Source organism: Salminus brasiliensis, chromosome 2 (genome assembly GCF_030463535.1).
Source record: "Salminus brasiliensis chromosome 2, fSalBra1.hap2, whole genome shotgun sequence".
Classification (NCBI taxonomy): Eukaryota; Metazoa; Chordata; class Actinopteri; order Characiformes; family Bryconidae; genus Salminus; species Salminus brasiliensis.
The window spans coordinates 39332499-39354042 of record NC_132879.1 but is presented as its reverse complement, the minus strand read 5'-3'; the positions used below and the strand labels follow the sequence as shown (position 1 = coordinate 39354042).

The following is a 21544-nucleotide window of genomic DNA, read 5'->3' as shown; positions in this document are numbered from 1 at the left end:
GCGGCCTCCGCCTCACCAAGTACGCCGGAGAGTGAGCCCATGGAGGTGGGTATTGGCCGCTTGGCCCCGGAGGAACGCAGTCGAAGGACCAGAGAGGGGCTGTGTTTCTACTGCGGGGACGCAGGGCATCGTCGCAGGGACTGCCGGAAGAGGATCCTGATGGCTTCCTGCTCAAACACCGATGGGCGCGGGGAGGGGGCTCCTCGCGCTAATGCGGTGAGTCTGCCCGTTCAGGGGCTTGTGTCACGGTCGATCACGTTGCCGGTATTAGTGACCTACCAGTCCCAGTCTGTGTGTGTTGCAGCGTTGATCGACTGGACCTGGACGGGCAGCCCATGGGTCCTCGGCCCATCACCCACGTGACGACTGAGGTCCACCTAGCCGCTAGCTTCTTGCACCAGGAGGAGGCCTCACTGCTGGTGCTCCCGGCCTCTGAGCATGAACTGATACTAGGTCTGCCATGGCTGAGTAAACACAACCCTCATATTTCCTGGCCTGACAGGGAGATAGTGTCTTGGTCCTCGTATTGCCGCACACACTGCCTCAATCTCGCCCCCCTTAGAGTCAGGTCCACTTCTGTGGAGAGTCCAGAGCCAGAGTCCCTAGTCGTCCTGCCTTCCGTCCATGCGGACCTTGTAGACATCTTCTCTAAGTCCGGTGCTGCTAAGCTTCCCCCCCACCGCCCGTATGACTGCGTCGACTGCGACCTAGTGGAGGGAGCGGTCTTACCCAAAGCACGAGTTTTGCTCCCTCACTGGGGAGGAGGAACGGGCGATGGAGGAGTACATAGACGAAGCCTTAGCACAGGGGTACATCACGCCATCTAAGTCTCCTGTAGCGTCAGGGTTTTTTTTATTCAGAAGAAAGGGGGGGGTTGAGGCCGTGTATAGATTACAGGGCGCTTAACGTGATAACCAGGCGCTTCCCCTATCTCATGCCGTTGGTCCCGTCCGCCAACGAGTGGAAGACAGCGTTCATGACCACCACGGGGCATTACCAATACCGGGTCATGCCGTATGGCCTAGCCAACGCCCCCTCCGTCTTCCAGTCGTTTATCAATGACGTCCTGAAGGACTACCTCGGACGATTCGTGGTGGTCTTTCTGGACGACATACTGGTGTACTCCCCCGACCTGATCACCCATGTGCGTCACGTCCGCCTGGTCCTGGCGAGACTCAGGTCCCACCTGCTGTTTGTTAAATTAGAGAAGTGTGTGTTCCACGTGCCGGAGATTCCTTTTCTGGGTTACATCATCAGCGAGCGGGGGGTTCTTATGGATCAGGCAAAGGTTCAGGCGGTTCTGGATTGGCTGTCACCAGGCTCGGTCAAGGAAGTACAGAGCTTTCTAGGCTTCGCAAACTTCTACAGGAGGTTCATTAGAGACTTCAGTAGTTTGGCAGCGCCCATCACGTCATTACTCAAGGGAGCCCCGCGGCGCATCACATGGACGCAGGCCGCAGAGGACTCGTTTCAAGCACTTAAGCGTGCCTTCACGTCGGCCCCATTGTTGCGCCACCCCGATCCCCGTAGACCGTTCGTGGTGGAGGTGGATGCCTCCAGTACAGGGGTGGGGGCCGTCCTGTCACAAAGACAGGAGGGAAGCGACCGCTTGCACCCCGTCGCGTTTTACTCAAAGAAGCTCACGGGAGCAGAGCGGAACTACGGGGTAGGGGATCGGGAGCTCCTGGCAGTCAAGGACTCTCTCTCTACCTAGCTAGCTTAGCAGGGGAAGCTAACTAGCTAGGCATCTCTCATCTCAGGGTCCATTAGGGAGCTACTGCAGGTCTGCGGCGATCTCTCGCCAGGCTTCTTCGGTTCAGCAAGCTGGGGTCCTGGAGCTCCAGGAGTGAGCGACTCTCCAGCTTGCTTCAGCAGTTAGCTCTCCTCACCGTCGGACCGGAACAGTCGTCTAGGTTTGGTGGCTGACTCCTCACGCTCTCAAGTCTAGTAAGTTCAATGCGCCTGACTAGCGCTACTCTATATGTCCTAGTTCATAGCTTTCCCAGGCTCGGCTTGGAGGTTTATGTTTCTGAGTAATGGTATTGGCTCAACCCCGGCAGCTAGCACTGCCCTACTGCCTCACCAGCCCCAGGTGTGTTCCTTTTGTTTGCCCAGTATGGTTTGTCACAGTTTTGTTTAGTTCTTCCTTATCCCTTGTAATTGGTGCTGCATTTCTGTTTTGTCTATGGTTCATTGTTATCAATAAACTCCTCGCTTCGGTCCATCCCCTGCGAGTGTTCTCCCGTCATTGTCAGACCGAGTGGATCATGACAGAATCCTCGGCCGACCGCCTCCGAACAGCGGGGATGGAGGCCTTGGGTCAGGCTGTTTGCGCCCAGGGTCAATTCCTGGGGCAGCAGCAACACACGTTACAGAGTGTGTCAGAGACGGTTGGTCGCCTGGTGCAGCAACAGGCTGATCAGCAGCAACAAGTCGCCCAACTAGTGGGTGGCATCCAGGGGCTCACGAATCTGGTTCAGACTTCGTTGGAGCCCCCTAGTCCTCCCAGCCCTGTCACGACTTCCCCTAGCCCGTATCCGGTTGGAAGACCGGATACGTACCATGGCGATCCAGAGCTTTGCGAGGGGTTCTTGCTACAGTGTGCGGTTTTCTTTAATAATCACCCAACCGGCACTGACCAGGCGAAGATCGCCTTTCTCGTATCCCGACTCGCTGGAAAAGCTCTGGACTGGGCCACAGCCACCTGGGAGGACCTCAGTGAGAAGCCCTTCTCGGACTATTTGAAGCAGTTCAAGGCGCTGTTCCAACACCCCCGAAAGGGGCTCACTAAGGGCGATCTCCTGCTGCGCACGAACTGCCCCGATGTCGTCGGCATGAACGACCTGCGAGCCCATGGAAGTGGGTTCCCGGGGCCTTACACAGGAAGAACGCAGTAGACGGAGCCGAGAGGGACTCTGCTACTACTGTGGGGCTGTGGGGCACGGAAGGAAGGCCTGTCCTCGACGACTCCCATTGAAATCCTGCCTATTCACCGAGGAGCGCGAGGAAAGGACCCCTCGTGCCAATGCGGTGAGTCTGCCCGTCCAGGGACTCGTTTCCCGGTCGATCACGTTGCCAGTCAGGGTTTCCTACCAGAGCCAGTCTCTTGTCGTTTCAGCACTGATCGACTGTGGAGCGGTGGGCAGCTTCCTGCGAGCTGACATTGCGCAGCATCTGCGGATCCCGACCGTGCCGCTCCCGAAGCCCCTCCGCATCACTGCCCTGGACAGACAGCCCATGGGTCTTCGGCCCATCACTCACCGTACTGAGGGATTTCGTCTCGCCGTGAGCTTCCTCCACCAGGAAGTGGCGTCTCTGCTGGTTCTACCTGTCTCCAAGCATGAGATGATACCTTGGTCTGCCCTGGTTGAGCCAGCATAACCCTCATATCTCCTGGCCTGAACGGGAGATTGTATCCTGGTCCCCTTATTGCCGTGACAAGTGCCTCACCCTAGCCCCCCTTAGGGTCATGTCTACCTCCATAGAGAGCCCCGAGCCCGAAAACACGGTAGTCCTGCCACCGGAGTATAACGATATGCGAGATGTGTTCAGTAAGTCCAGTGCCGCTAAACTCCCCCCCCCCCCATCGCCCTTACGATTGCGCCATAGATCTGGTTGAAGGGGCCACTTTACCTAAAGCCAGGATCTACCCCCTTACGGGGGAGGAAGAGAGGGCAATGGAGGACTACATTTCAGAGGCTTTATCTCAGGGATACATCACTCCATCCAAGTCTCCGGTGGCTTCTGGGTTTTTTTTCATCAGGAAGAAGGGGGGTGGGTTAAGGCCATGTATAGATTATCGGGCACTCAACGCAATCACCAATAGGTACCCGTTTCCTATGCTGTTGGTGCCTTCCGCTCTTGAGCAGCTGCGGGGAGCCCGGATATTCACGAAATTGGATCTCCGCAGTGCGTACAACCTGGTGCGTATCAGGGAGGGGGACGAATGGAAGACGGTATTCATGACCACCAGGGGGCATTTCCAGTACCGGGTTATGCCATATGGGTTAGCTAACGCCCCTTCGTCTTCCAGGCTTTCATAAATTAGAGAAGTGCGTGTTCCATGTTCATGAGATCCCTTTTCTGGGGTACATTATCAGCGAGCGGGGGGTTCAGATGGATCAGACCAAAGTCCAGGCAGTCTTGGACTGGCCGTCACCTGGCTCCGTGAAGGAGGTCCAGCGGTTCCTAGGTTTCGCTAATTTTTATCGGTGGTTTATCCGGGATTTTAGCAGATTGGCAGCCCCGATAACGTCGTTACTCAAAGGAGCTCCCCGGCGCATCACGTGGACGTCGGCCGCGGAGGACTCCTTCCAGGCGTTCAAACGCGCATTCACGTCGGCCCCGCTGTTGCGCCACCCCGATCCCCGTAAGCCGCTCGTGGTCGAGGTGGATGCCTCCAACACCGGGGTAGGAGCGGTTCTCTCCCAACGTCACGGGGAGAACGATAGACTCCATCCGGTGGCGTTCTACTCAAAGAAGCTCACTGGGGCCGAACGGAATTACGGGGTAGGGGATAGGGAGCTCCTGGCAGTCAAAATGGCGCTCGGAGAGTGACGTCATTGGTTAGAGGGTGCTGCCTACCCCTTTCCTGGTATTAACAGATCACAAGAATCTAGAGTTTTTGAGAAATGCCAAGTGTCTGAACCCCCGGCAAGCCAGGTGGTCCCTGTTCTTCGCCAGGTTCAGATGTACGATCTCGTATCGTCCGGGCTCCCGCAACACCAAAGCGGACGCTCTCTCGTATTCACCAGTCTGTGGATGAGGGAGAGACCACTCCAGCACCCATCCTGCCATCGGGTGGGACCTGGATACAGAGATAGACGAGGCCCTCAAATGCACCACCGTGCCCCCATCATGCCCTGTGGACAAGGTCTACGTCCCAGGGGCTTTCCGGGAGAAGCTCATCGGTTGGGCTCACGCTTCTCCGGCAGGTTCATCCAGGTGAGGCCCGCACGTACTATCTGCTTTCTCCCAAATATTGGTGGGAGGGGATGAGGGCAGATATACATCGGGTAGTGGCATCATGCAGTGAGTGTTCTCAATGTAAGACCCCGAAGACGCTCCCGTCGGGGAAGCTCATGCCGCTACCCGTTCCTGAACGTCCGTGGTCTCACCTCGCTGTTGACTTCATTACTGACCTGCCTAAGTCTGAGGGGCACACAGTGGTGATGACTGTAGTGGACCGTTTCTCACGAGGGGTTAGGTTCATACCATTCTCTGCATTGCCCTCAGCAGTCTTACGGCTGTACTGTCATGACTACCCCAGCGACTGGTCCCGGTATCTGGTCTGGGCCGAGATGGCCCAGAACTCACTGAGGTGCGCAACCACTGGCCTGACCCCAAACCAGTGTTACCTAGGCTACCAGCCTCGGCTGGCCCCCTGGACTGCCACGGAGACCCAAGTCCCAGCAGTGGATGCTTGGATGCGTCGCAGCGAAGCGGTCTGGACCGGAGCCCACCAGCACATCCAGACGTTCCTGCGACGCTACAAGGCCCAAGCGGACCGGACAGACTCCGACATACCAACCAGGTGACCAGGTCTGGTTGGCCACGAAGGACCTCCGGACTAGTCTCCCTTCTCACAAGCTGAAAGTTAAGTACTCTGGTCCTTATGTCATAGAAAAAAGAATCAATGAAGTTGCTTATCGTATCCGACTACCCCCACAGTCACGTGTTCACCCGGTTTTTCATGTGTCTCGGCTCAAGCCCGTGGTACCTGGACCCCTGGACGAGGCCACCCCGGCGGACACACCGCCGGAACCAGTGGAGATTGAGGGGACTCCCACCTACACGGTTCGACGAGTGCTGGACTCTCGAAGGCGTGGGGGTCATTTGCAGTACCTGCTCGACTGGGAGGGGTTCGGTCCAGAGGAACGCTCCTGGGAACCGGCCGATCACGTCCTGGACCCTGCGTTGGTCCGGGAATTCCACGAAAGGTTCCCAAGTAAGCCGGCTCCCAGGCCTCGCGGACGTCCCAGGAAGTCGCAAGCCCCCGTCCGTGGGAGACCCTCGCGTCGGGAGAGGTGTCCGTCAGCCTCGTCGGACCGGATGGGACCCTCCGCGGGAAGTTCGGAGACACTGGTTTCGGTTCAGCGCCCGGGGCATCCCCGTCGGGGGACCCACCCGGCCGCCTCGGGGGGGGGGTACTGTCACGCCCGCGCCGCTGTGCCCGCCCCAGAGGCGGTCCCGGGCCATGGCTCACAGGAAATAATGAACTATTTGTTAATGTACCATGTCATGTTTATTCATGGAAGGACTTTTATGTTGAAATGGACTTTCGGGTTGACGCCCCTCGTCGCCATTTTGGTTTCGGGTTTTGTTTGTCATGTGACTGTTCATTGTCTGGTTAATGTGTTATACCTGTGGGCTGGTGTATTTAAGTAGGGCTAGTGCCAGCTGCTGGTTGCCGAGGATTACCCTTAGTGCACCACATGCACCCAGGTTATTCAGTTAACGGTAGAGACTCAGTATTCACCGGTCTGGTCTGTAGAGTGCTTCCTTGTACAAGAGGACTCTCTCTCTACCTAGCTAGCTTAGCAGGGGAAGCTAACTAGCTAGGCATCTCTCATCTCAGGGTCCATTAGGGAGCTACTGCAGGTCTGCGGCGATCTCTCGCCAGGCTTCTTCGGTTCAGCAGTTAGCTCTCCTCACCGTCGGACCGGAACAGTCGTCTAGGTTTGGTGGCTGACTCCTCACGCTCTCAAGTCTAGTAAGTTCAATGCGCCTGACTAGCGCTACTCTTTATGTCCTAGTTCATAGCTTTCCCAGGCTCGGCTTGGAGGTTTATGTTTCTGAATAATGGTATTGGCTCAGCCCCGGCAGCTAGCACTGCCCTACTGCCTCACCAGCCCCAGGTGTGTTCCTTTTGTTTGCCCAGTATGGTTTGTCACAGTTTTGTTTAGTTCTTCCTTATCCCTTGTAATTGGTGCTGCATTTCTGTTTTGTCTATGGTCATTGTCAGACCGAGTGGATCATGACACTAGCCAGCATGACATGGCCAATATGACAGAAAAACTCATATCTCGATATTCTTACGGGGAAATTGCAACACATAATGCGATATGTTGAAAATCCTTAACAAAGTACAATGTTAAAGTATCAGTTTTGATTTGTAACACCCAAAACACATCATGCTGTATATTTAAATAGTAAATAACTACCTGTGTATCTAGGTGATATATATATATATATATATATATATATATGTAAACATAAGACAACTGCACTCATTGTGGTGTTTCACAAACTGGACTTGATTATGTTGTTTGAGAGGGTGAAATAAAGCTGTCATGCTTCTCCTTTTGATTGCGATATTTCTACAGCATACTTTTATCATTAATGTTTAAAACAGTCTGGCCAGAGGAGGATGGGTCCCCCTTGTGGGCCTTGGTTCCTCCCAAGGTTTCTTCCTCCAGCTCTGAGGGAGTTTTTCCTTGCCACTGTCGCCGTTGGCTTGCTCACGGGGGTCTTTGACACTTCATGTTATTCCTTCTTTCTTCTCTGTCTCTGTTCTTTATTAAGTACTAATTATGTAAAGCTGCTTTGTGACGACAACAGTTGTAAAAAGCGCTATACAAATAAATTTGACTTGACTTGACTTGACTTGACTACTTTGCACTGTACTGAAAAAAGGGTTATTTTTGGTGCTTAATAGTTTTAGATAGAACCATCTGGATGTTTTTCATTAATCCAAAGAATCCTTTAGCCAGGCAAAGAACCACTTAAGCATCCAAATGATTATTTAAGTTCTGTACTCCACTCTACACAGAACCCCTGGCTTTACCAAAGGACCTTTTGAAGAATCTTTTGTAAGAACTGTCTGTAGGAGTGTGGCATTTCTCACATAAAAGTCATCCATATTTTCTAGCATAGAAAAACAAAACTAAAACAACTGAAGCAGGTAAAAAATAGGGGCTCCATTACATGCAAAACCAAGTGTTAGAAAAAAGATTGGATCCAAAATGTGATATTGGATAATGATTAGCCTATCTCTGGGTGAAGGCAGATTGGGAAAGTCAAATTCACGTTCTCTGACACATTAGTCTTGACACTTGACACAGAAACCCAGATAAAAAGGGCAACTGAAAAACTACACATACAGTTGATATGTGCAAGAAATAATCTCAAATTACCATTATAGTGTATCAAAATCTATAACATAACTGAAATGACCATGTGCCAAAAAACATTTTTAAATAGTTTTTATATTTCAGGTGCTAAAAAAGCTTTGTACTTAGTGCTCTTACATCCACATCACACTGTTTGCATACACTAGCAGATTGCTGAATTGTATTTGTTGTTCCAGTTGGCAGTGTTACTTGAATGAAAAGGCTGTGCAAATAGACGTCAGTACACTACTCCTAACTCTTCAAAACACAAGTGTTTTTTTTTCTACCTGATACACAGATTGAGCCTGGCATTCCCCTAAACTCAATAGAGCCACTGTTGTGGAATAGGCAGTGATTTAAACAGGGATTCACATGTTTGGTAAATCAGACATGCACCAAATTTTGAGTGTAGGCTGCTGATGCCAATACATTTATAAAATGTAGAAATTGGTGCTAAATCTATTCAGCTCATCTGGAGTTAAATTAAAACATTATCATCCAATATCAGTTTAAAATATCTGAACAGCGCATTTGACTGAAATACAACACGGCCGATCACAGTTTTACAGTATCTTGCTCCGAAAAGCTCTTTTTTTTTAAAAGGTTAATGAATTGAACAGAAGTGCATATACATGGATATGTGGATAGCAGGGGTGTAAGGGTACGTGCATTCGTACCAAACTGCCACAGTACGAGAATCAAGGTTAGGTGCATGCAGACTCACGAAGAATACAAGGTACAAATAGGTTATAGCTTATAGAAAACAGTTTGGCGCACTACCAAAACATTTCGTCATGCAACGCGAGATGCAACTATGTTTGAAGCGTTCACTGGAAACTCTCTGCTGCAGGACGCAGATCAGAAATAATCCCTTCTGTCTACATTAACTGGTTATTACCTAGTAACACACCAGTGAAATCAATTCTGAAAGCAAGAGTGACCATAAGAAACTTTACAGCTGCACATGATTAAGATTATCTTACATGGTAGACAGTGTTTTGTGTAAAGCTCGCTCTACCATTTCACACTTTCATTTGTTCCCTTGTGCTAAGACAGAAACCCAGCTGACAACACAGATCAGAACAATCTAAATACTGGATTAATCTGTGTAAACTGCAGAACAGAGCTGAAGAAGAATAATGTTATTGTTTATAAAAGAACAGTATACTTCGTAAAATTGTATAGTGTAAACAGGTTATGATATGACATGGGTAAAAAAGCTTGAAAACTTCTGCTTTAAGTGGTAAGCCTTTAGCAACATGTTGTGCAAAGTTCAGCTCAATCTGTTTGATGTTTAAAATTAAAATAATAAAAACAAATCTGAAAAGCTCGCAGAAGACTTTGTGAAACTGAAACAACAAATACAGATAGCAGAGACGTGTGATGACGCCCAATCCAGGCTAATACTCAATCTGCTTCCTTGTCTGTGCTCGTGTTCCTGTGGGCTTGTGAAACGTCATTAGTTGCAGCCCGAGTACTTTTCCATTTAAAAGGTCACTAAATAGCCAAGTTCCATCCCAATGCCCAGATGCGTTTTTGTTCTGCCAGTGTTATCTAGGATGCATCAGGATGTGACTTGTGTGCACTTGGCCCAGCCAAATACCCCAGAATGCATTACGCACCACGCTGCTGTTCCAATTGCAAAATGATCGTACAGCGTCCTCGCAAGTGAAACTTGCCAAGTCAGTACCACGAAGTACACTTGGCATACTTTGTATTGAGACCCCCCCCCTTGCTGTCTCTAAGTACCTGAGAAAAGGAGAGAGAGGAGAGAAGAGATCAGGGTAGATTAAACTAGCTAACGCTTGAAAACAGCCAGTTCATAGTGAGTGAAAAATGCCATATGTAAAAACGGATGTAAATACATTTTCAAAGTTTACAGTTTGTTTTGCGGCCTAGTTTTACTGTATTTGATCTCAAATTTGATAGTTTCAATTTTAGTACTCCTTTGCGTTAATGTGGCACAGCGGACCGAAGCTGGGAATAAGTGTGGGACTGTTGCCGCTGCTGAACAAAAATCTTAAGTGGAAACACTGGAACACTGGGCCAGAGAAAACTGGATAAGAGCAGAATACATTCACGGAAGATTAAGAAAGGAAAGTCTTGTGAGATTCAGCATAGTTACAGAAGAATACTCTGTATAAGCTGTATATTGATTGTATAGTATATGGACACATAGCAAAGCAAGGGTCATATCTGTGCCTCTCAACTGAAAGTAGAATTCCTAAATAATTAGAACATGTTTCATAACTCGAGGATTACAACCCCAGGATATGGGCTAGGCAATGCAGGCTAAAACAAGGCTTATACAGTATATTAACACAGTATATCCAGTATGTGTAACATAACTACAACCAGAAACATCTGGCTTTTGTAATTCCTTCAGCAGTGACCTTGGTTAATAATGGAACTACTGTACAAATGTGATGATTAATGTTTGCTGTAGTTTAACATTAACCACAACATCACACTGTTTTTTTCTGTAGGTCAATAACAGCACGCTGGGTTGTAACAATAGCTTTTATCATTACATATCATGCTGATGAAATACGAAAGGCAGCTAGATGGGTGGTTCACAGGCCGCTTTGAAGCAAAATTGTAACAACAAGTACTCAAAGAATGACTTCAGATGAACAATGAGTACCATTGAGGACAGCAGCAGAAAATACTGACTTCAAAGCCAAAGGAGCGTAACTTTTCCTTGTGCTAATCAATGTACTATTGATCCTTTCCCACTGACCTTTTCCCTACTTGGTGCGTATACTTGTACTGTACTGTGCAATTTAGTTGTAATGTTTGGTCAGCACTGGTCCCACAGTGGATGCCTTTCCACTGATAGATGCTGTAGAAGGGGCCTGATGAACTGACTGAGAGAGTAATTGTAAATGTATAAAGTGCTACATTTGGTTGGTGTACCTGAAAACAATGTCCAATGTTTGTAGATAAGGTAGGTGTTTTTAATTCTACCGACCTACTGTAGGTCTAAGTACTAACAATACAACGGGTTGTTATCCTTGTACAACCACATAAGCTGTTATTGAACCTATAAATAAAAAGTGCACTGACAATGCCTGACCACGCATGACTTTTCCGTTATGACTTTTAAGGCACAAAAATGGGCCAGGTGTTCAGTCAGCATGTGACCGTACACATCACATGAGCTGTCATTCAACCTACATAATCACAGCACACGTTGCTTTTGGGGGGGGAAATAAGTACTAGATCACAGTCAAAATGGTCCCTTAAGGGTAAATATTAGGCACAGTTCATTCCCATTACTACATACTAGTGCAGTATTGTGCAGCTACATTCCTGGAAGCCCACTTGTTCTCATTTGTGTTTCCGCTGCACCTGAGACTTATCATTAGCCAATGAGCAAGTCCTTCTTTTGACTCTGGTGTGAAAACAGAGAATGCACCTACGTGAACAGCATGACTGGCCTACAGCTGTTTTAGTTGTCTTGTTTTCATAGAGAGTCTAACTAAGCTAAGGAGTTTAGGTTGTTGGACGATACTGAGTACTTGTTGCACTTTTAGAAGTATGACTAAGAAACAGTATAAAATGTGAATAAAACACAGTTTCTGTTTTATATAAATAGCAGTATTTGACAGGTATTTAGCAGGTAAAACCTGCAAGACCAGTGCACTGAAATGTCTGGTGAAAAAAAACACTCCTCCTCACCCCAAAGGTCCATATGAAACTTGAACTCATGTGTGGGATACCTGGACTGCAGGCGAAGCTACACTAAAGATTAAATTCAGCCCTGACCTACACACTGACCTATTTAACACAAGTTCAACTTTTAGCATATAGTTTTTAAATCTAAAGTTCTACAGCTGTCTTCCATCAGAAGGACATGTCTTTAAGAATAGGCTGAAGAAAAAATACCTTTTGGTATTTTTGGGATCTTTTGGGATCATATTCTTTGGACTGATGAGACAAGGGTGGATTTTTTGGAAGACATGGGTTTTAACTCTGCATTATACCAGCAGCCAAACATGGTGGTGGTAGTGTGATGATCTGGGACGGCTTTGCTTCTGAAGGACATGAGCCACGAATTGTACTTTCTTTCAGAAAATCATGAAGTAGAATGTCCGTCCTTCATTTCAAGACCTAAAGTTTAAGCTCAGTTGGGTTATGAACCAGGACAATGATCTGAAGCACACAAGCTAGTCAATCTTTGAATGTCTCAAAAGGAACAAAATTATGTGAAATGGTTTATGGTTGTATTGTATGCAAAGTGAACACAGGCTGAAGTAGGCTACTGCTGTGGACACTGATTATAAAGTAGCTAGCTATGCTAACCCAACATTTCAACAGGCTATTCAGAATTATATAGAGCATAGCTAACTAGCTTTTCCACACAACAGTGTTGTGGGGCACCATATAACTTATATGACATCAACATTTATATCCACCGCCTTCCATAGAAAAGTCTATGGTCAAAGGCACTAAATTGTAATTGTAAAACATACTATTACAATTTGTTCTGTCACAAGGGATGTAAGAAAATATGTCTTTTAACACACTTAAGTAATAGCAAGACACATATTTATATGATTTATCTAAAATGTAGTAACTCAACAAATTCATGCTTGCTGTCTGAAGTTTGTTGCAAATCTATAAAGCTAGCACAGCAAACTAGTAAGACGTTTTTTGCCATTGTGCTAACTTTGTGTCTTTGTGTCTGCCTCACCTGCCTCACACCATCACTTAGATGTTTAGCAAGCTCACTTTTATGACATACCGTTTTGTAAAAAAAAATCTGCCCAGTGTAATTGTAGTATTTTGTATTATATAAGTATTTAAATTTTGTATTTTGTACGCTGGACAATTTTCAGCACCAGAACCCCCCTTCGGATGATTCCACATGTGCTTGATTGTCTGATCAATTTGCAAGCAGGGCCATGGAGTCCATGCGAAACAGGTTTCTCTGAGGCAGGGCAATACATCTAAATGTCATCAATAATTAAGGATGTAGAGCTGGGCACTCACTCCTGTCCTCTGCAGTGGATGGGCTGTGGTCACATAAATCTGCACCAAGCCATCCCTCCATTGTGTGGAAGCACAGCAATACGTCCAAGTCTGGCCTAACATAACGCTCAAGTGTAACTATCCATTAGGGAGAGCTGTGTTTGTGCAAAAGACACTCATCTTAACCACACTGTGCATCTGGGCTGCCCTGCCTCAGGGCTTCTGTGCTTGGGCCCCTTTTGTGCAGTCAGGATCACATGACATATTATAATAATGCAAGTCCACCACCAGCTGACCCAGATGGAACATCCTCTTCTAGTGCCAAACCTGCTTAGGGCACAGCCTCCTGATCAGATCCCGGATTATTTATAGAATACACCCGGTGCCATTCATTTCAATTCAGCATAGCTGTATGTCACTGTGTGTGGACTGGTTGTCTGGCGCTGTTAGAGAAGGCCAGAGGAAAGAACAGCTCAAGAGAAGAGATGGATGCAGTGTCCGTCCCAATGATGCAATAGCAGTGATGCCTTAAACTATAACACCAATGACGCTCTTAGACACCAGTCAGTATGCGTAGAAGTAGAGTCGCTAGCTCAGTATAAAAGTGTAGCTACGTCCACAGTAACATCTCATCACTGTGGACGAATTCTTATGAGGATTTAATGTCAGGATAGTCTACAGTTCTCAGTATCATTCAAGAGCAGGAGCGAGCCAAGCCACAAACTGAAGTGTCAGCCAGCGAATGAAGTGACTGAAGAATTGCTGAATCCTTGTAAATAGAAATGGTGACTTTACCTTGGGAACCGTTAAGAGACACCGTATAGCCGTGGTCCGCCGCTTTGCTGACTGACCTTGCCACTGTTGCAGGAAGACTCTTTAAACACAGTGTTTGAATTCGTCGCTTTCGAGACGGAAAGGATGACGTCGTCGGACGAGGGGAGGGTGTGTGTGTACGTGTGCATGCGTGTTTGAGTGTGTGTGTGTGTGTGTGTGTATACGGGGACCTGCTGCTTGAGCGCGGCGAGAAACGGCGTATGGAGTCGAGGCAGGCGCATTGCTCCAATAGCGGAGCAGCACTGCGATGGGTGGAGACGGGGTGGGGGCGGTTAGCTCAAGGATGTTTCTCCTTCTGGAGGTTTTACTGGATCCTTATGTGGGCTATTAGCACCCATCCACCCACCACCTCTCCTCCGAGATGCTTTCGCGGTCCCACTGAGCGAGCCAATCGAAGTAGGTCAGTTCGGCTTATCCCGGATTAGGTTGAAGTTAGCCTGCCTAAAGCCTCGTAAACATACGTCGTCGGTCCAGTTTTGCATATGCGCCTTTAACCAAATGACAATATCATTTTAATGGTCAGTGCTGTGTTACTGCAGAACCGCAGTATACCTGTTATAGACAACTGCAAATGTCTCATGGCTACACATTGGAATTACAACCAGTCTGGGTTTTTACCAGCACACAGAGATTTCTTAAACAGTCACCCTGCTGGAAGTCCAGCTCTTGACCATCATACTGTATGTTGCATTTGATACTAGTTGTTGAGCTTGGTCAAGTTGATCGTGGTTATAGACCAGCTAAACTATCACACTCCAACAAAACCATACCCAATGCTGGTCAAGAGCTAAGCTGGTCAACCAACCACATCATCTGAATCCTCTCCCCACCATGTAATGATTATCTTAACACTAAGAAGCTTTTGAGAAATGTAACCCCACGAGAAATCCTCATAGGACTGCTGCTGTTGAGTGATACCTGCACAAACATCTGCTGTGTGTATGTTGTCGTTCAGGCACTGATGCTGATCACGTACTGACAAACACTACTCCAGCTCACCCGAAAGGTGTTGGATTGACTCACTCCAGAGAACATAAATACACTGCACTCCACACAAATCTTATACTTCAGTAAAAGTATAGATTTAGTTTAAAATAAAACTACTCTGGCTCAGGGAAGGGGGTTCATGAATGTGTAAGTTAGAGGTTAGCACAGTACATTATAATTAATTAATTACCATACACTACTCACAAAACGTTAGGGATAATTAGCCTTCGGGCGAAATTAATGGAAAATGTTAAAAGTTGATGCTACAGTGATAGTATATCATGATAGTAGTGCACTTAAGTAGTAGCATGCAATGGTGATTTCCTCATCTCAAAAAAGGTTTTTGAGGTACCACAGTCTCCAGCAGCCGTTTCCCTAATGATGCGACCTCAATGAGCTGAAGCATTGTCGTCCATGAAGATGAAATTTGGCCTGTGTTGTTCATGCAGAGGCACAATGACTGTGTTAATAATGTTTTTTTTAAGTAGTATGGGCTTGTCACTGTACCATTCACAAAGTGTAGGGCAGTTCTGTATTGACTAAACACACCTGCCTACACTGTAACACCACCATAACCAAAGGCTCGTCTGGTGACAACAGTGGCCGATGCATAGCGCTCTCCTTGATGTCTCCCACATCGCTGGTGGCCATTATTTCAGCTCAACGTGAAATGACTTTCATCAGTGAACAGCGCTGAGGCCCACTGGTCCATGGTCCAGTGTAAATGCTTGCAGGTCGTCTGGCACGCAGACCACACTGATGTAAATGGTTTTGAATGGTCTGACATGACACTTGAGTGCCTCTCATCTCCCTTAAACGTGCCTGGAGTTGTGTGGCATTCATTCTCTGGTTCCACAGCGCACTGTTCACAATGAAGCGGTCATCAGTGTGGGGTGTGGCCAAAGGACGTCCACTTCTATGCCTTTCTGTGACTATTGCAGTCTCTCTGTATCTCTGTTGCAATGTGCTGATGCCACTTTATGACATGTCCGTATGAGAACATCCTGTTTAAAGCCTCACAATGGAATGGTAGTGTTGATCAATTGTTAGGTGTGGTCTTGGTCTCATGATGTCAACATGTGAACAGCATGATGAGGAGGACTGTTTAAATGCCAATTGCAAGAAGATTTTAGTAATTTTTTGGTTACCATTACCTGTTTTTCTGAATTTACTACAAATATAAACAAACACGATCTGACTGAGCTAATCACGCTCAAGCAGTTGTACTGTACATGTCTTTTATTAAGCATGTTGTGTAAACTTCCACAGTGCAGGCTAGAAAATCATGCAGAATTCCTGTAACATTTTGTATCTTTTTTGCTGATACAGGAAGGCACTACCGGCATCAGTTTTAGTAATGCACTGTAGATTTGTGAGAGGAAAGTGCCCTTTTGAATTAATATTATAGTAGGGTACAGAGGAGAGTCATTCCAGGATGAAGAGACATTTATTTTCACTTACTTACTTTGTATGGAAACACATATTGTGGAAACACTGCATTTTATTCTGTGTTTTAGCCTCTTTTGGTTACCTGCAGGAGACCATTTTGTGACCTGCAGGTAACCTTGTCTGAAAAGTAGAACCTCTTAGATACCAATCTGTTATCTTAAAGCAACATTATGTAGCATTTGTACCTTATAATAACAGCTTCTAACCCACTGTGATGATCCACTTGTAATAGACTTGTAATAGAGAGAGTAGTATTATTATGACTCTACTATTATTGGTACTTCAGGCTTGGTGTGCTGTTAACCCGATACATATTTCAGAATTATGTGAAATACTTATGTGAAATACCTGTCATTTTACTGTACCACATCAGTCCAAATTACACTTGCTGACTATAGGGGGAGCCCAGGAGCAAGAAACACCAATTCTTACACAATGCTGCTTGAACTTAACAGACGTCTCAAGCTAGGTAAGAAAAATGAGTATGGCAGTGTTCTTAAGGAGTGTTTGCTCTTCTTGTAAATCAGCTATATTTAATTCACAACTCTGGTCTAGTGTCCTTTAATTCTGAAAAGTTCTTACCCCTCTCCAATTAGTCCACAAATATCTATGATTATTTCCGTTAGTGTTAGATTGTGTTTGACCAACTTTAAGCAGACTTTTTTATAAGTAATAAATCCAGTACATTCTAAAGGGTTCATTTTTTTGCAACTCTATATAAGGTGAGGAAGTTTCAATGGAGTTGCACTCTTTGTCTCAGGCACTAAACAACAGTACTGCTTACTTGTTTTAGTAAGTAGACAGCACACAGATAATAATAATGTTGATGGTAAGGTAGACACAAGTTGTTCAGTCTAGTCCTTAGAGCAAATGCATGTAAATGTAAAAAAAATAAAACCTAGAACCTTTACATTTGTCATAATATCCTTCTCAATCTCAGTTTGTTCTTTTGTGGTATTCTGTAAAGAACACTTAGCAGCAGCATTTTTGAGTGTTGGGACAGGAATTGTAAAAGTGTATTATGGCATTGTTTATCACAATAATAATTACCTATCATATTTCATTAACAGTGTGATAAATTACACCATAATACACATTTTTGTTGTGGAGTATATTGTACTTCTAGAGCAGTGGTCACCAACCCTGGCCCTCACCCACAAGTTCTCCTTTCTGGTGCATTAACAGGGCAGCAGTGACTAATGTTTATTTATTCAAATATGAGCTACAGTTGGTCTGCTGTCACTATTGATCAAGTCATAGAACCCATCTTTTAGTACCAAATAGAACTTATAGCTAAGCATTCTATGCTTATACTTTAACAGTTGCAGACAATGAGCAAATAAAAAGACAATTAAATTGTTCATCCCAATTATTTACAATGCAGTTAATTATCAGCAAAAATGTCATAATTGTGACAGGCCTAGACATGATGTTAAAAGCAATCTGTCTATGGTGAAAATAGACAAACAATCTGTTTATGGGGTTTACCGCATGGCGGCCCAACCTACTCCTACTCCCTTTTCACTTTTTATGGCCTTATGTGACCTGTTACTTACACAGTCATTTGAGTCCCAGACACTCTTAATCGGGTTAGCATGCTAAGAAGGTTTTGTGTAGTAATGTTATGCAAAAAAGCAAGAACAATCCACACTAATATTCTTGATCTTTAGCCTGTCGAATTAAGACTTGAATTAACACTACAATAATATATATATATATAACATATAAAAAGCTAAAAAAAAAAAAAAATTATATTAAAGTAAAACTATTCTCATTTTTTTGTTATCAAAACTTCTGATTTGTTGATTTAAGGAAAAAAAACAATAATACTTTGAATTTATTTATTGACACTTAACTGACAGTGGTTTTACATTCGACAGTATAATAGTAGACCAACTAGAAGGCAGGACATCTAAACATTCTTAACAGTTCTTTTGGTTTGTGATATATAGCCTTTATTTTTCTTAATTTTCTTATCTTCAAATGAAGTTATTTTTTAATAATAGCATGGTATCTTCTTGCTATAGGTGAAGTTTGGATGCATTTATTAAGTATTTATTAGTTTAACCCTGATGGTGTTATGTGTTCTGGCCTAGGCTAAATTACCATAATAAAGCTATACACTAACTGTGGCCAGTCTCTGAACAGCATCTGAATTAGACAGACACAAATAGTGAGATCTCCTAAAATGGACAGTTCTAATAATCATGCAGCCATTTCCTTGTTTCTTATGGACAAGTCCAGTAATTGTTTTTAATGCCAAAACACAATACACATTGCACAAAGTATGATCTGTTGACAACTTTCAACTGACCAAAAGATTTTCCATATACATTCATGAGCCAAAGCATTAAAGCATGACCACATGATGAGATTAATAAAATAAATGTTTTTTGTAAAATAAACTGATTAACAAACGAAGAAGTGTGAGTTGTCACTCCAGAGAACACGACTCCACTGCTCTAGAGTCCAGTGGTGGCGTGCTTTACACCACTGCATCCGGTTTGGATGGGTGAGTGAATACTTTTGGCAACATAGTGTAGGTAAAGTGTAACTGAGTTTAGTGCATCAGTCTATCATGCTGCTTTTAGGGCAGGCAGTGTATTTAGATATTGCATACATGGGAGTGCTGATCTTGTTGTGTAAACCATGCTTATACAACAAGAGATAGTAAGTGAAACATCTCCTCTGACCCCATACATTCCAGTCACTCCCGGTTCCATACAGACAGACTGGTAATGATCACTCTGATCCTTTCAGTTCACTTATCATATTCACACTGAGCTCCACTAGCTTAGGGACTGCATGCACTCTGCACTTTTAACTGGAACACCTTTTACTGTATCTAAGCTGTGTACTGTATCCTGTAAGCAATATGCCCTCTATACTAGAACATTTTGCTGTAAGCAGCATACCTGAACACTAAGCTGCTATGCTAGAACACTATGCTGCTATAATCATTACTTGCACTGTATACTTTGTTTACATGACATTATATGTGATGTCACCCTATTGCAACATTACAGTTTATTTATTGTTATAGTAACATAGGCTACACCTTAAATGACACATCTGCCTTCGTGCACATATTTGTATTTATTGCATTTATTGTCTTAACAGTGTATTATCATTACAATAAAGTTGAATTGAATTAATGTCCACAGTGTTTGGGGACTAGGAGAGACATAGACATAGCACGTCTATAAGGCTAGAATTATTATTTTAATGTATGCAGGTAAATGCTTGTGGAGAACAACTGAACCAAAACATACTGATTCTAAAAGGTTAGCACTAGAATTTAGCATTAAGGGTAATGTTGATCCTGGAGCAAAATAATTTAAGCACAGGTACATTTATTCTGTAAGACTTGCATTGGCATTTCCTAGCAAAGAAATGCTGCATAGGTATGTTGATTCTCTGGAGTTAAAATTATCATTCTGTGTACAGGGTAAAGCTGTGCATTATGATGAAGTATCTTTCAGATCTGTCATAAATATCTGTGCACCTTATGCTCAATACCTCTACTCAGAAATGAGTCGTCTTTATTGTATTGTTTTTCTAGTTTAATGTTGTCACCTATGTCTGCATGTTGCACTTTCTGCAGTCTGTCCCGTTCTGTATTTTTTTTTTCTCGTTTGTAGCTCTGTGTACTAGAGCTAACTACAGAGCTAAAATGTCAATAAAAGCCTCTGACTTCACTTGACTTGACTTGAGTTTGCATGTACCTAGCTACTAGAAGAGTCAGTGGATTCTGTTGGGTTTTTTTTTTAATAAGTGGAGTTTTGGCAGGTCATTTAGTCATAGAAAAGGGAAACCAACAAATTTTCACACACCAAATTAAATTCCTTATAAAAAAACAAATAAGATGTATAATATGGCTTGCTGTTTTAGCCTTGAATCCTAATTTACTTTATATCAGGAACTCAGTTTACACATGGGAAAATGTCATAGATATTGTCATTTTTATGGTAAAAATATCTATATTAGTGATTGATATCAGGAATTCTTAATATCATTTTTTTTTTACTAATTTTATCACACTTTCATAATTATGTGGAATTATTTCAATAGCCCATTACTAAATAAATCATAGCAGTTAATCAAAAATAATAGGTCTTATATTTTAAATCTTATGTATTGAAAATCAAGGTAAGGAGCAAGAAATTAAAGGGAAGGCAAAAATATATTGTAACTTTCTGGGATTACTAGGTAAACAGACTGGGCAGAGAGCATATTTGACCACAAGTATGAGGGGAGTGTTGCTTGGGCAGAAGTACGTTCCATATTCATGCTTTTACTCTAAGCATTCCATTTAAATGAGATATCCAGAAGTTAAAATGTCTCATTCAAGTCACAGCCCCAAGGATTTTTGCAGTCCTGAACACTGTGATAATGTGAAGGATAATTGTGACAGTACATAAACAACACTGTTGCTGTAATTAAAAAATATAGCTGTATGCACATTATTGTATTGCTAAATAGTAAGAATGCAAGGGGTTTGTCTGACCTTGATTCTCAGTACTGTTCAATATAATTGTTGTATAGTAAAAGCATTATGTGAGACTAGATAGCTATTTCTTTGTATCTAAGCCTTCTGATATGGGCAAATCCTTTGCAAGATAAGAAAAATAAAGGCAAAGGGTTTCTTGCTTGGGCATCTGTCAAAGTGCTCATGATTTTCATTATACCATTAAGGTCAGTAGCACCTTCCAGTGTAATTCCAGTGTGTTCTGACTCCTGGTGCTTGGTGTGACAATACAGGCAAGTAGTTACCACATTCTTCTTATTTGTGATTCTGCTGTTGTTCGTTAGGTATATTTAATTTTATAACTTCAGAACAAATCTAAAAAAGAAAATGGCAAGTATGTCCTGGCAGATCTTTTGGAATGAAGTGGGGTTGGAATTTATTTTTGGTCTTGACTTGACCATTAGCCTTGGTTTAGTTGCTTCAGTGTCCTTCGTTAGTGGAACAAGCTTACATCTCTGGATTGCTTCAGTCCTGACCTAAAGACTCACTTTAGGCAAACCCTCATCCATTAATCTTTCATAACAATGCAGTGGTGAAAACACTTCTTCCAGACCATGGATCTTTCTGCAGCTCCAACCTAAATCTTAAATGTGAATAAATCTAGCAATTAGGTATTGTGTACTGGCACCAGACAACAAAGGAGCAGGGTTAGCAACCAATA

The 21544-nt window shown here is 44.5% G+C and overlaps 1 protein-coding gene across 1 annotated transcript in view; it reads right to left on the bottom strand.

The window, feature by feature from the left end:
• LOC140549222 (monocarboxylate transporter 2-like) overlaps positions 1-14110 on the bottom strand; it is a 32769-nt gene extending 18659 nt beyond the window's left edge. The window contains exon 1 of the mRNA XM_072672639.1: positions 13881-14110. The gene's annotated coding sequence lies outside the window, so the exon portion shown is untranslated. The remainder of the gene's footprint in view (positions 1-13880) is intronic.
• Between the last annotated feature and the right edge of the window lie 7434 nt (positions 14111-21544).